The following is a 14,834-nucleotide window of genomic DNA, read 5'->3' as shown; positions in this document are numbered from 1 at the left end:
GAGACGCACTACCATCCCAACAATGCCTTCAGGAGCCAGGGCCACCGCTCTATGAGGTCTTTGCAGAGCAGGACTTGACCTTGCCACCCAGCAAGTCTCCCAAGTGGCCTCCAACACCTCCCATGTCTGGCTACCAGGGCAGACTAGAGAATGTCTGTGCCCGGATCCAAGTGGAAGAAGTGGGTGAGAAAGACAGGCCAGCAGGGGCCGCCGCACCTCCCGATGACCACCTCCTCAGCCTGAAGGCCCTCACTGAGAAACTGAGGCTAGAGACCCGAAGACCCTCCTACCTGGAATGGCAGGCCAGGCTAGAGGAGCAGACGTGGCCTTTCCCAAGGTCAGCTGCCCAGCAAGAGGCCCCCTTGGAGCAGGGAGCATGTGGAGGTGGAGAGCCTTCGATACCTCTAAGGGAGTCCAGAGAGCTTCTTCCACCTGCCAGGAGTGCCAGCCAGGGTGACAGGCCACTGACACACGGGCAAGCTGGAAGGCTTCCGGAGTATCGATGAAGCTATAACGTGGCTCAGAAAGGAACTGGTGAGTGGCCGCCCGTGCAGAAAGTCTGCTGTGCTTGTTCCCTATCTCCATTCTGTCTGACCTTGTCTGTGCTCCTGCATGATGTTCGTCCTTCCGTCTCTGCCTGTTTCCTATTTGCACATCTGTCTTCCGACTAGGCAAAGGGTAGATCTCATTTCTCAGTGGATACATGGGGGCCTGAGTCAGTCAGCTCCTAATCAAAGGTATGGAGGAAGCAAGTGTTACCCGCAAGGATCTGAGCCCACATTAGGGTGTCCCTACCCTTTTTCCACCTACTTATTCCTGGAAAGCCAGGGGATCCTCAGAGTTTGCCTGTATTGACTTCTCTAAGAAACCCTCTCCCCACCTGCCACAGTTGTCTACAGGTTGGGGACCACCACTCACTCAGCGAGCAAGCGTCCTCTTTCCCTGAGCTGGGAGTTGACACTAGCTAGGTGGTGGGTCTCCCTGGGTGAGAGACTTTGGGAAGAGACTCAGTCTGGGGGTCATAGTTGTAAGTACTGGGACTCAGCATGGGAAGTGCTGTTTAATAATTCAGGGTGTTCAAGAGCTGCCAGAAAGGGGCACATGACTGATCACGCTTTGAGTGAAGGCTTTGACAAAGGATGTTGAGTAAGAGTCTGCCCAGAAGTCAGGGTGGGTCAGACTTTCCAGATGGGATGAGTGAGCAAAGACAGAAGACTGAGTGGTACAGCACCACCTGGATCCTATTACTGCCCACAGGGATTCCTATCAGGAACTCTCACCACCATGAAAATTCTGGGAAAGGAGGTGGAGCATTTTTCCATCCTGCCCAGGAAAAACCACTAGGTCCCTCCATAACAGCAGCTTCTTAGCAGACCCAGACCTGGAACAAAGCCTCCCTTAAGCTTTAGCTGCTTCCCTGAATCACCTGCAGGGCCATCTGACTCCAGGGAGCAGCAGTCAGGGCCAGCTGCCTTCCAAGAATCGTGGTAATAGGAAAGCAGAGGCCGGCTGGGTTTTGTTTTTTGTTGAGTCCTGCAAGACATCTCTCCACTGGAGCCTGGAATTTCTCGTGGGCTGAAATAGAGCATTGGGGTTCAGGGTGGTAGCAGCTCGGGAGGTTGAGCATCTAATTAATTAGGAACTCTTTAGTTGACATTGAGTCTGCTCAGAACACACTATCCCATTGTGTATGCTGTTAAGTGTCGAGCATGGGTATGCTTGCTATTAGCTTTCACTGAAGACAGGGTACCTGTGGATTCTTGCTTCGTGACCACAGCATGCTCACAGGAGGACAGGAGGCGAGAGGTGAGCATGCAGGGCCAGAGACAGACCCTGAAAGCTGCACCCTGACTTCCTAAGGCATCCTGCTTTGATCTATTTTTCACAGAGGAAAAAAAATACTCCAGTAGCCAAGGATGCAATTTGTTGGTTTTGGGTTCATTTGAGAGTTTATTGCTTCTAGGAGCAGAGTTGTTTACTGTCTAAATAAGTTCACATCCCTTGTGGGCTTCCCTTTGGAGTGGAGGAGTAGAGAAACTCCGTGTTTCCTCTGAGCGAATGGAAACAGTAGGGGCTTCCTTTAACTTCCTAGACCCCCCCCCGTCATCCCTTAGATGGAAAGTACCATGGGGAGCTCTGGAAAGACCCCCAAAGCCTCAGCCACACCTCAGGCCATTGAAAGGAACACCTAGGGGCATGATGCTGAACATCTAGAGACTTTGAAGGTTGGTTCAAGCAGCACCCAGCCTAGCTGAGAACATTGTCTGAGATCTGTGCGGCATGCTTAGTCTCACTGCCAGGACATCAAAAACAAGCATGGCAAGGTGCCCCCCAGAGTGTGCTGGCTAAGAGGAGCAGACCAGCCACATTTAGGGTAACTCAGACTGTAGGATCCCAGGGCAGGGCAGTCATAGTCAGGACTAATTTGGTTGCCAAGGGCTGTCTGACGTGGGCACAAGAAATATGTGCATTAGTAACATGCCTTCTATCTGCACAACATCTTCCGTTCTCCTGGTGACCAGGGGTGGGTAATGATGGTGATGACAGATGTGTCACAGTGCTCAGTGTATGCCTGGTATGTCACTTGCGTTACTCACTTCTCGTTGTCATGTGACCTTGCCTTTCCAAACTCCCTTTTCAAGAAGAACAAAAGACTCAGAGAGGAATGCAGCTGGGAATAAAAAGCTGGCATTTGAACCCTGGGCCATCAGGTCACTGTGCTAATAATGCTAGTTTTAGCTGCTGCCACAGAATACAGCATCCTCCATCAGCCGCGGGCAGTTTTCCTAAAACTGACTTCACACGGTGTCAGCAGTCAACAGAGTGTGTGGGTTGGAGGCAGAGAGAAAAACAAGGTTGAGTGAGAATAATCCCTGCATGCCATTCCATCCTACAAAGGTCCTGGGTACTTGTTGTCTTTGTTCTCATCGTGTGGACGAATTCTCTGACGCTCCTGGGAGTCAGTGAACTTAACTAGGAAGTGCAAAGCCAGGGCTCACCTTCACTTTTGGGAAATGCAGGAGGGAGTCTGGTGAGCTGGCCTGATTGGGAAGGCCAGCTGAACATGCTGAAAAACATTTGGCCTCCGAACTCCAGTGTGCATCCAGAGCCCCCCAGTCTCTTGTAAGGATGAATATTCTGTTCTGTGCGTCTGAGATGGGGCTCTGTGATTTGGAATTTCCAATATGTTCCAAGGGACACTAAATGCCATACCACACCTAGAGTACCAAGGGTGGAAAGAGGCCCAAGGGACCGTGAAAAGACTTCAGAGGGCAGATCCAGGAGTCCCCAAGCTTGAGCTCCACATCCTGCCCCTGCCTCAACTGTCCCACAAAGCCAAGTTCAGACAGCAAAGGGGTCTTAGTGAAGGACTCCTCACTTAAGCATCCCCATGCACGCAATGAGGCAGGAACCCCACCTGCTTAGAGATGGCCCCCCAGGGGCTAGCAGCAGCTCCGGCGCTGATCTCAGGACCCCCATGCCCAATTCTGCCCTGCCAGAAATCAGACACCAGCAAAGGCAGCTTGTCAAACACTTAGCTGGAAGTAGCTGGGTTAGAATGTTTTCTTCTCTCTGTCTCAGTTAAAACAAAGCTTCATGCTACTTTTCTAATGTATCTTATGTTCACCCTCAAGGTGCCTCTAAAATCCGCTCATTTTTAAGGCCCCAGTGAAAGTAGTTTGCATAACCTTTATTATGCTGTCTTTATTTAACTTCAGAATCAAACTTTCTCTGCTCCTGGGCACCCCTGCCCTCCCTGTGTATTTGTTAGACTCATGTGCAAATTTATCCTTCCCCCCACGTGTCTGAGGAACAGACGGAGACTCTAATTCCAGTCAGTATGTGGGCTTTCCCCCTCCATACTGCCGAACACCCAACTCAGCAGAAGTTTGTCTCTAGTCCTGGGGATTGAATTTAAAGACCTTCCTTCCCATGCTAGGCAAGTGCCCTTCCATGTATCCCCAGCCCTCCTTCTAATATGCTTTTTGAGGTAAGGTCTTTCTCAGTTGCACAGGCTGGCCTTGAACTCACTCTATAGCCCAGACAGGCCTTGAACTTGCAAATCCCCCCTGCCTCAGTTTCAGAAGTAGATGCAATTTTAGGCCTCTGCCACCAGACCCTGGTTTTAATGGAAGTTTTGGTCCTAGCAGAGGGCAACCCATACTGTGCCTCCTGTCTGTCTGGTGGTCCTCCTGGGAGCTGCTAAAACAGCCAGGGAGACGGTTGTCAACGAGCCCTCATTCAAAGGCAGGCTATGCAGGAACAGGAAGCGTTGTCTACCCTTCGCTGCCTCCTCTGGGGCTAGCAGAGAGGAGTTTCCGGATCTGGAAAGGTTTCCAAAGCAAAGAAGGGGGTGGGGACCCCTCCTGACATCCCTTCCTGGCTTTCACCCCCAAGATATGGGGTGTTTCTGCCAACATCCCTGTCAACCTAAAGCAGAGTGGCTTCCCCTTCCGCTAATGTACCAGGGATACTGGGAAGCCAACCCTCAAGGGTCATGAGGCCATCTCTAAGAAGTATGGTTCCTGGACCGCTGGCCTGAGCTCCAGCACTCTGACCCCTTTGCAGACTGAGCCTTGGGCCACATGGAGGCAGTTATGGCAGAAACAGGGCACACAACTTAAGCTTAGGGACCTCCCTCATTTCCCATCTGGTATCCCTTCTTGCTCCCTTGGTCCTCTCCTGGTCTCCACTCATTCATTGATTCTCAAACCATAAATATCATATGACATCCAACTAAGGCCTGGCATCTTTGCTCCAACTAAATCAAGAGACCATGTCACCACCCAACTGTGGCAGGCAGGGCAGCTTCTGTCCTTGGTGATTTGGGGCCACCTGACATCCCCAAGCTAAGATCCGACCTCACTGTTCTCAGGGTCCTTGAAAATAACCATCTTGTTTCTTTGCTGATTCTAGACTACTCTGGTTACCAGGTCACAGCCTCCAGCTTGTGCCTGCAGTGAAGACAGCCTAATGGGGGTCTGGGATGAGGTGGTGGCAGTCCTGCATGGAAAGCCATGGCCCTGGTGGCAGGAGTCTGTCAGCTTCTTCCAGCTGAGTGTGGAATTCCAGTTGCCTAGTAGCTAGCTCCCTTTGGTCAGGGAAGCAGCTTCAGGCCTGGGCCTGGAGCTGAGCACCAGCAGTCAGTTGCCCTGCCTCCTGTCTTGTTTCTATGGTCTTGCTCAGAAATGACCTTGACAGATAAGGAGATAAGAAACAGGAGCCAGAACATCTGCTCTGTCAGGGGCAGACAAAAGTAAAAGCCTCCCTGGTCCCGATGCACTCTGTGGTGAGAACTGAGAATACATAGCACCTCCTCTGTCTGTTAGTTTCCTGCAGGTGTTTGATCCTGCAGGCAGAAGGTGTTTATAGCTGTTAGAAACAGAATCGGAAACCTGGTGGTACTAACCAGGCAGGACTGTGTGTCAGAGCTGGAGACCCAGGTTCTGGCGGTGCCTGTGCCTCAGTTTGATCGCCAGCCCGAGTTCTCAGTGGCACATCTAGGCAAGCACATGGCTCTGGCATGTGTGGCACCAGCTCCCATTATCCTTTTCTGCTGGATGCCCAGCCAGATGACAGGTCACAGTCACCGTGTGGGATGGAGATGCTTGACGATGGATGAGAGAGGACTCTAAGGTCCCAGAGGTGCTCCCGGAAGCTTGAGGCTATTGGCTCTTCCCGTTTTACAAAGGAGAAGACAGAGACTCAGAAAGACGGAAGTCTTAGGACAGAGGGTTTAAGTAACACAGCCAAGCTGCGGCTAAGTCTGTTAGGATGGGCCCCATCTGACTCAGGATCCAGGACTCTTTCTTCTTTCAGAGACCTGTCACATGTTCATGTCATGGGCACATGCTCTCCAAGGCCCACCTTCAAACCCGATGGTTCAGAAGAGGATGTTCCTAGAAGGCCCCACAGGGTTGCGTGCCATGCCCCAGAACATGTCCTGGGACCATTGTGTCTCAAGGGAAGATGATGAGCTATGGAGAGGCAGCCAGCAGGAGACTGGGGGCGTGGGCCTTGACAACACAAGAAGCCCAGGCATCTGTCTGCCCAGGTCATCTCTTCTACTCGTGAACACCCAAGTTTATTCGTCTGAGAAGATACTGACTTTGTAGGGTTTATGACAATTTTTGTATTAAATCCACTTGAGCTCCACAGAGAGTGCCAGGTCAGCCAGGGTTGCATAGCAAGACCACGTCTCAAAATAAATAAATAAATTTTGAAGGAGAACTTATAGACAAAGGCCAGGAGATGAAAGGCGTCAGAGCGGTGGCGATATTCTTCTCTTCTTTAATGCTGTTATTTCTACTTTTTCTGTAGTTTCCAGAAATTTCTAAAATAGAAACACCGTATATAATAAGGAGAAAGGGGTTATTAAAAATCAAAGGTCAGAGAGAGAAAAGTGTTGGGTTTTTTGTCTTGCACTGTAATTGGAACTTCGTGCCTGGCCCTGCAGAAAAGAGTCCTCCTAGAAGGAGAGAACTCAGGCCTTCCATCCCCAGACATGCCTTCTGGGACCTAAGAGCTATAGGGACTGTGGCAATAGGCCGAAGCTGACCCCTCCCAAGCCCCGCCCATAGTCCCCTTCTTCCTGCAGTGTTGAGAAGGGAACAAAGGAGTCTGTGGACCACAGCTCAGCAAGAGAAGCAGTTCAGGGCAACCCAAGAGCCACAGGGGGCAAGAGGGATTTTTCTCATCCCACCACATCCCCTTGTAAGATGAGGAGTCTTGGTGGCTGGGGTGTGGAGCTGAGGTAGGTGGGATGGTCTTGTGTTCCAGAGAGTCTCTCTCAAGAGAAGACAATATCACTAGGGACCTGCAGGTGGGTCCTGCTTTGGAGAGGGGAGGGACCAGGGTGTTTGTTTAGGATGGAATCCTCCTGGTCTCTGTGGAAGTCCATGCTGCAAATCTGGAGTGGTCTGGGAAGTTACTGAGTACCCACAGGCAGCTTGCCCAGTCACTGGTCATGGGTGGGGGTGGGAAAACACCCATCTGCAATTAGATTAGACTTCAGTTCTGCTATATCCACTTGCAGTTGACCTAATCCTTCCCTGTAAAATGGAGGTGACAAATCCTGCTGTCAGGGTGTTGGTAAAGGAGAATAGAGAGGAGGGACCAAGGCCAGGATCAGTACTGTGTGTGTTTACTCCAATCACAACACTTGATGCTCACAGCCACCTTTCAAGGGTGGGGGCCACTGATAGTATTAGCACCCCCCCTTTACAGATGAGGGAACTGATTATCAGCACGGTGTGTGTGTGTGTGTGTGTGTGTGTGTGTGAAATCAGACCTGCCCAGCCTCAGAGCCCAGGCTCCGAATGCTACGCTATACCACGGCTCCTTCAGTCAGTGAGCATGAAGGTGCCTTCTGCTTCTCAACACAGCCTCTCAATCCTGGCCCTTGTTTGTGTAGTCTCCAAGTTAACTCCGTTTTTCCCTCTTTCCCAGAATTTAATTCTTCCACTCTGCATGAGGAGGTGTCTTATGCTAAGACAGAGGCCAGCCATGGTGGTCTCAAGTATCAAGGCTGGGTGGTGGTGGCGGCGGCGGCGGCGCGGCGGCGGGGCGGCGGCGGCGCGGCGGCGGCGCACGCCTTTAATCCCAGCACTCGGGAGGCAGAGCAGGCGGATCTCTGTGAGTTTGAGCCAGCATGGCTCACAGAGCGAGATCCAGGAAAAGGTGCAAAGCTACACAGAGAGACCCTGTCTCAAAACAAACAACAAAAAGTATCAAAGGAGTTAGTTCAGTCTGAAGCATGTCTGTAGGCTGGATAATCCCTTTCTGACTATATACACAGTCACATAGATATTTTAATATATATAGTCATATATATTTAATATATATAGTCATATATATATATATATATATATATTTAATCAACATATGTGGATCTATTGTGGGATGTGGTAGAATAATTAGATATGTTGTGTGTTGGTCAAATAAAATTAGCATTTCCACTTTTTTCAAGTACCATCCTTTTTGTGGTGGGAACATTCAAATTTTCCTTGAGTTATTCTGAAATATATACTAAATTGTTGTAGACTATTTATCTGGGTATGATTAAACTAGTAGACTGAGTTAGGGCTGTAGTGAAATGTTAGAGTGCTTGCCTCCCATTCATGAAGCCTAGGTTCAATCCCCAGTACTACCAAAAGAATATTGGAATGGATTTCCCACTACCCAGTCTTTCTGTATTTCCCCATCACCATCCCAGCCTCCAGTGACCTCTAGAGTTCAACTTTTTTTTCAGCTTTTACAATGAGTGAGAACATGTGGTATTTGTCTTTCTGTGTGTGGCTTATATCACTTAACTATATGATTGTGTGGACTGTACTTAATAAACATGGGAGTACGTTAAACTTCTCAGTAGTCAAGGTAGGTAGTTCTGTTTACAGTGACGCATGTGCGCATGTGTGTTGTGTGTGTGTGTGTGTGTCTGTCTGTCTGTCTGTCTGTCTGTCATATCTTTACAGCATTCTATTTCCTGTCTCTTTGAAGTAGCCATGATAGCTGAGGTGAGGTGGTATCTTGCTGTGGGTGTTTGTTTGTTTATTGTTTGAAACAAGGTCTCACTCTGCATCTGCATCCAGCTAGCCTAGAACTTATAACATAGCCCAGGGCAGCCTTGAACTCATGATCTGCCAGGCACAGCTCCCAGTGCTAGAATCCCAGGGTACGCCCTCACACCCAGCTTCGTTGTACTTCTGATTTGCATTTCCCCAGTGATTCGAGATGTTGGACACCTTTGCCATAATTTGCCTGCTACCGAATTGTCTTCTTTTGAGAAGTGTCAACTCAGGTCCCCACCACCCTCACCTCACCTCTCTAGCTTCTCTCTGTTATGTGCCCCCTTCCAGGCACACCTCCCTCCTTCACACCCCAGCACTGTCTGAAGCAGTAGGGATGGGGTGGGCATGGGAGGCAGCCATCCTTTCCCCTTTTCTTCCAGGGGTTCACACCTGCCAGGAATGTTCACCTAGAAAGGGCTGTTTGGGGGCTGGAAGCCAGAGCCCCTGGTAGCTCTGAAAGTCCAGCCTCTCATAGAGAAGGTAACAGTTTGGGGACTTTCCAAGTATGAAAAGTTGAAAACCTTATCATATCTTTAGAGCTTCACACTTGTGTAGAGCCAGGAATTCCCCAGAAGGCCTTGAAGGGCCCCAAGCTTCTGTTAGCCCTGGACTCTAGTCTAGCCTTCCACTCAATACAGGCCCTACTCAGAGGAAATAGACTAGCCCAGACAGAGCAAACAATATAACCAGCTCCCTCCTTCCTACTGAACCGGCCCAGGGGATGGGAGCCAGGGAGCCCGCCAGCTCTCTCACCCACAGCCCAGGCCAGGGCTACAATCAAAAGGCCTCCCACTGTCAGAGAGGTCAGTCCCACCTATGTGGCCCAGCCCTCCTCTCTTAGAAACAACTTCTCCATGGAGCATACTTCCACTTCTACCTGAGTCCATAACCCCTGGAACCCATTCACAATGTAGAGCTGGCTTCTGGAACCTTTGAGTTTTTCCTTCTACAGTTCCCAGAAACTCAAGTTTCCATTGAACAAGACACCTTACCTGCACCACCTGGTCCGTCCACCCTCATCAGTACGGCATTCACAGGGGTCAGACTAAGGTTAAAGTGTCTGCATTGTCCTGGTTCTAGGCGGACTCCAACACAATACTGATTGTAACAATGCCTGACATTATACATGGCTGATTATAACAATGGCTGACCTTTGGGTGAAGCTAGACAACACCAGAGCAGAATACAAAGAGTGTTTGTAAACCTCAAGAATTAGGTCTCTGTTTGTCCAACCATGTGGAAGTGGAAATGCATTCTGCCCCTTCCTTCACACGTGCTGAGATAGATCCTGGCCCTCACACCACTCCTATCAGAGACAAATGGAGGCTCTCAGGCTGAGATAGTGTCCACAGGAGTCCAGGATTAGGGACTAGACACATGGCCTTCACCTTAGTATTCTTCTTTCTGTGTGCTAACTGTTAAACACTTATTCCCTGGCAAACCCTAATGTCACTTAGCATAATGTCCCCAAATCCAGGCTGTGACATGTGTCTGAATCTCCTCCTTGCTAAGACTGGATAACATCCAGAGCGTGGATCGGCTGTGCTCATCTATTTTGGCAGTGGGGGGTGTGCCGCTGTGAACTTGGGGCACAGGGTCTCTGGGAGTCCTTGCCTCTAGTTGTTTGGGGTGAAAACCCGTGGTCACATATATGGTACCCACTGAACTTATTCAGGACATCCGAGGATGTCCACCGCCTTCGTTTTCATTGCCGCCAGCCAGAGCAGGCCCGAGCTTCTCTTTTCTCCTCAGGAAGTACTTGTGTGGTGATCTCTCCCCAAGTAAGCAGAGACCATTCACCTGAGAGCTTGTCTGTTCTGGAGGCTCTCCGGCGGACTCTTCTCTCAGCCTTTCTTCCCTCCTTGTCTCCATCGCCTCTCTTCACCCCACAGCCACAGCGAGCTGGGAAGTCGGGAAATCTCTGCTCTTGCCGAGCTCTGTATACTGTTTAGTTAGCTAATCCTGCCCTTGGAGTTCACCTTCTACTGAAGAAACAGGCGTCCTCTCTGCGCCCTAAGAGCTTCTGCATTTGTGCTCGAAACCACCAGTGTCCACCAGGCAGCAGAGAGTCCTTGATAGGACAGCGATGGTTTCTCTCAGAAAGGCTTCTCCACTCCCACCGGCCCACCCTCATTGGAGACAAGCAGCTCGTCTCCCGACCCCCGTAGCGAACCCAGTACACATCGCACTCGGCGCCCGGCCTTGTAGTTATGTAATGGTTCCGCGCTAGTTCGGTCCACCTCTGCCCCCCGCCACTCCGCTCCGGTACATTCTCCGGCCTAACTCACACGCAATCCCAATCCTCTTTACCAGGGCTGTGCCTATGTGGGCTTTCTGGACAAACGAACCAGGGCTCTGACTCGCAGCTGTGCCTGCCTCCCCAGAGGAAGGGCAGGCCGCCTGGGGATGTGGGGGGGAAAATAAGGACATTCTACACTGAGCTTTGAGGACAGTATTTGACCCATGTTGAGTCCCCTAGGCTGAGTCTTAGGACCGGTGCACCAGCCTAGGTGCTCACTGTGGGTCCCTTCCTGGCTGAAGGAAGTATTTGGCCACTGTTAGCTACTGCCCTAGGATTACTATGCACAGCTTCTTGTCTGTCTGGAGACCTCATCAGCCCCTTCTTGGAGAGGGTAAGTGGGAGTTCCGCATTAGTGACTGGTTCAGCTAGCGCTGAGGGCGGGGGTGGGTGGGGTTGCAACAGGGTCCTCCCAGAAGTCCGTCATCGCCCAGGCCCGGGAAGGCCACTGCTTGACCCCGAGGGATCTGAGTGCTACCATTCCCAGAAGGGCTGGGCCTGAGTTAGTTTCCTTGTCTGTAAGAGCAGATAAATGTGATGCCTCTGGCCTGGAGTGGGGAAGAGCCAGGAGGCAGGGGTGGGGGTACAGATCTTGTCATTCATGTTACCCACAGTGACCTGTGACTTTAGACATGGTAAGGAAATTTAATTTTAAAGCCTCTCAGCCGTGTGAACCTGGAGAGCATGATGAGACATGAAATAAGCCAGCTATGTAGGATCCTCCTCACGGGGGGGCTGAGGGCTGGGGGGTTTTGTCTAGAGTAGTTCATAGAGAGGTAAAGGATTTAGTGGAAGGGCAGTGGAATGGGTGTCAGGGGCTGAGGAAGGGGGGGGATTTTTTTTTTTTTTTTTTTTTTTTTTTTAGTGAGCATCTCTTTTAGTTGGAAATATGGGAAAATTCTGGCGTTGGGTGTGGCCATGTCTGTACAGCAATGCATGTCTTTGAACACTACTGGACTGTGTGCTTCAAAATGACCAAGAGGATACATTTTATGTTGTATAGATTCTACTTTTTTTTTTCAAATTTCTGAGTGGGCCCTCCACATTTAAGAAAAAAGATTTATTTGTTAATGTTAGTATTCGTGGTGTGTGTGTGTGTGTGTGTGTGTGTGTGTGGTGTGGTGTAAGAGGGAGAGAGAACATTGAATGCTCACTAGTGAAGTCACTAATTTTCTTCATGGCAGTGGGTAGGTATTCCAAACCCCATGGAGAAAGCGAGAATTTGCATCATTTGCATAGCCACAGGGCGGGTCCTTCCTGAATCTCAGGGCTCATTTGGTCCAAGCACCTGGCAGGCCACGGAACTCAGTCTGAGGACGGAAGACGTACTGAAACACTTGGAGTCGTAAGCAGAGTAAATGGCAGGATGGAACTGGGTCTCAGGTCCAGCAGGAACAGCTGGTGGCCTGTCTTAGTGACAAAGTTTTGCTAATTTGGACACCACTGCCCGCAAAAGCCAGTGAGATCACAGCTGCATTCCATCTCTGCCAAGCCACAGCAGTGAGGCTGACACACAGCTTAAAGCCTTGGAGTTCCAGGACCCTCCAGTGAAATATGGACCTTAGGCGCAGGTCCCTCGGGAGGCTGGAGGTGCCGCAGGGTTTGGGGGGGCAGATGGATTTTGTAAAGTGCTGCTGAGAGTTCTCAGTACATCCCTTTCCTAACAGGAAACAGAGGTGCAAAAACACATCAGAACCCTCTGGAGGGTCTCCCAGCTTGGTCAGCTCTGTACCTTAGGCTCCTCCACTCTACCTAAGAGGCAGAACTGACTGAGTTGTCAGTCTCCTGGTTACCCACAGTCTGAGCCGCTACCAGCTTTACCACTGAAGGCCTTTTGACAGCTGACTTCAACTTCCCCACGCTGTGACTTGTGGCATAGTAAGAATCTTTACTCTGCAGGCTATCATGAGGATTAACTTCTGGTTCATGTAAATGTCAGCTTGCTTTTTATGATCGCTCTTAGGAACCTTTATTAAGATATATATCAATACGTCATTGCAAGATGTCCGATGAAAGAAAAACTAGCAGGCTGCAGAATGAGGGGGGGGCGGTCACATGACCACTGGGTAGGGCCCTACACCCCCGTAGATGACCACACCCATGTGCCTGTGGTAGCACTAAGTGGACTCTGAGTTATTTACTTAACACTTTTTTTTTTTTAAAGGAGGACATGAATTTGAAAGTTAGAATGGGAGGCACTTGGGAAAATTAGCGGATGGTAGTAGTAGGTGAATGTGATGAAAATACATTGTAAAATGTAAGAACTGACAAATAACAAAGCACGTTATGCCAGCCCCCACACATGTGACCTAATCGGGACTGTCCCAGTAGAAAGCTCTCATTGTCCTGCCCACAAGCCCTTCTCCCACCCAGGAGCTGTGCGCCGAATTTGGTGCCTGTTACTTCTTGCAATCTCATTCTGGCCCGAACATCCTCTTGAACACCAAAGAACAGGAATGAACTGGGGGTGAATTTAAGCGAGGACTGGCATGGAGAAGGATTTAGGCATAGGTGTTAGCCTGGCACAAAGCGGCAATGACACCTTCCCATGACACCATAGTGTCCTTTTCACCTCTCTGACCAAAGTAAGCCTGCTGCCAGATGGACCTGTCAGTGATCCATGACATCAGTCAGGAGTCCTCCTAATGAGTCTCCTCAGCAGCGCTCACAGAACTGCAGCCTCCACCCCTGCTGACACATGTCTGGCCTTTCCTCTCCAGGCAGAGATGCGGCTCCAGGACAGCAGCTGGCCAGGCAGCTCATGCGCCTCCGTGGAGATATCAACAAGCTGAAGATTGAGCAGACTGCCGCCTGCACAGGAGGATGCTCAATGATGCCGCCTATGAGCTGGAGGAGCGAGATGAGCTGTCTGACCTCTTCTGTGACTCCCTCTGGCATCCTCTTTCAGCCTTTCCACACCACTCAGCTCATCGGCGTCACCAAGATGAACATCAACTCAGAAGGTTCTCTCTCTGCTGAGAAGCCTTGGGATGGAAGGGGGTGGGGGTGGGGAACCAGAGCTAAGGGCAAAAGAGAGGCAGCTCAGACCAAGTTACCCAAAGTGGGTCTCCTGAGGCCATGCTGGGAAATGGAAGGTCTCAGGACTGGGTGGTAGCGGTGGCAGGACTCAGCTCTGCATCCTTGGGTCTTCATGTTCAATACTCAGAGAGTCTGCAGGCATTATGGAAGACAGGGTCTCAGTAGGATCCCTGTGGCCTGCCCCCTCAGTGGCCTCCTTTCCTGTGTCCTAGACTCACTGGTGCTATGATGTTGGATCCCAAAGGGGACCTCCCCACCGCACAAAGCTTGTTCTTACAGAAAGCTGCTGCTCTAGGGAAGCTGGGAAGATTAGATGTGTAAGGCACACACTCACTCTCTCACGTAGCATCAACACCCTCTCTGTCCTAGCTCTAATTGCCCCAAAGGGAGGTGACTCAGCAACCTGGTAGGGATGTGCTAGGACAGGAAAACTAAAAGGAATAGCATGGTGGCACATGGGAACGCAGGCTTCTCATTGATGGCCACCAACATCCCTGGGAAGGAACTCTGCCCTCCTACTTGGGAACTTCAGCCTTGATGCTACAAGGCCATGTTTATTTCCAGCTTGCTCCGTGACACATGTACCTTGTATAGCTTTGGTAGAGGAACCCAGATGCCCTGGTGTCCCCTAGCTCCAGTTACAACCACTTCAGTTATTTTACTGGCCCTGACAACCCCAGGAGAGCACCAAACAGGCCACTTGGTGACTAAACCAGGCAACAGGAAGCAGATGTCCCCCAAGTGAATCCTGCTGCAGGAGGCAGGATAGAGACCTTCCTGGTGGGACCTGATGGTGGTCACCACATCACCTTCTCCTCAGCACCAAAGACCGCAGGGAGTCCAGAAGCCCATACTGAGCCTCTCAAGACCGTGCCTGACCTAAACAATGAATTTTAATTGACCATGACTGTTACCTAATGTGTGCT

General features: G+C 50.5%; 1 pseudogene; it reads left to right on the top strand.

Annotated features, from left to right (window-relative positions):
• The first annotated feature begins 122 nt into the window (after nucleotides 1–122).
• LOC114693863 lies at nucleotides 123–13,848 on the top strand (annotated as a pseudogene).
• Nucleotides 13,849–14,834: the final 986 nt, after the last annotated feature.

The sequence above is a fragment of the Peromyscus leucopus genome, unplaced genomic scaffold (genome assembly GCF_004664715.2).
Source record: "Peromyscus leucopus breed LL Stock unplaced genomic scaffold, UCI_PerLeu_2.1 scaffold_242, whole genome shotgun sequence".
Taxonomy (NCBI): domain Eukaryota; kingdom Metazoa; phylum Chordata; class Mammalia; order Rodentia; family Cricetidae; genus Peromyscus; species Peromyscus leucopus.
Note: the sequence above shows the minus strand (reverse complement) of the source record. Positions and strands in the feature narration are given on the sequence as shown.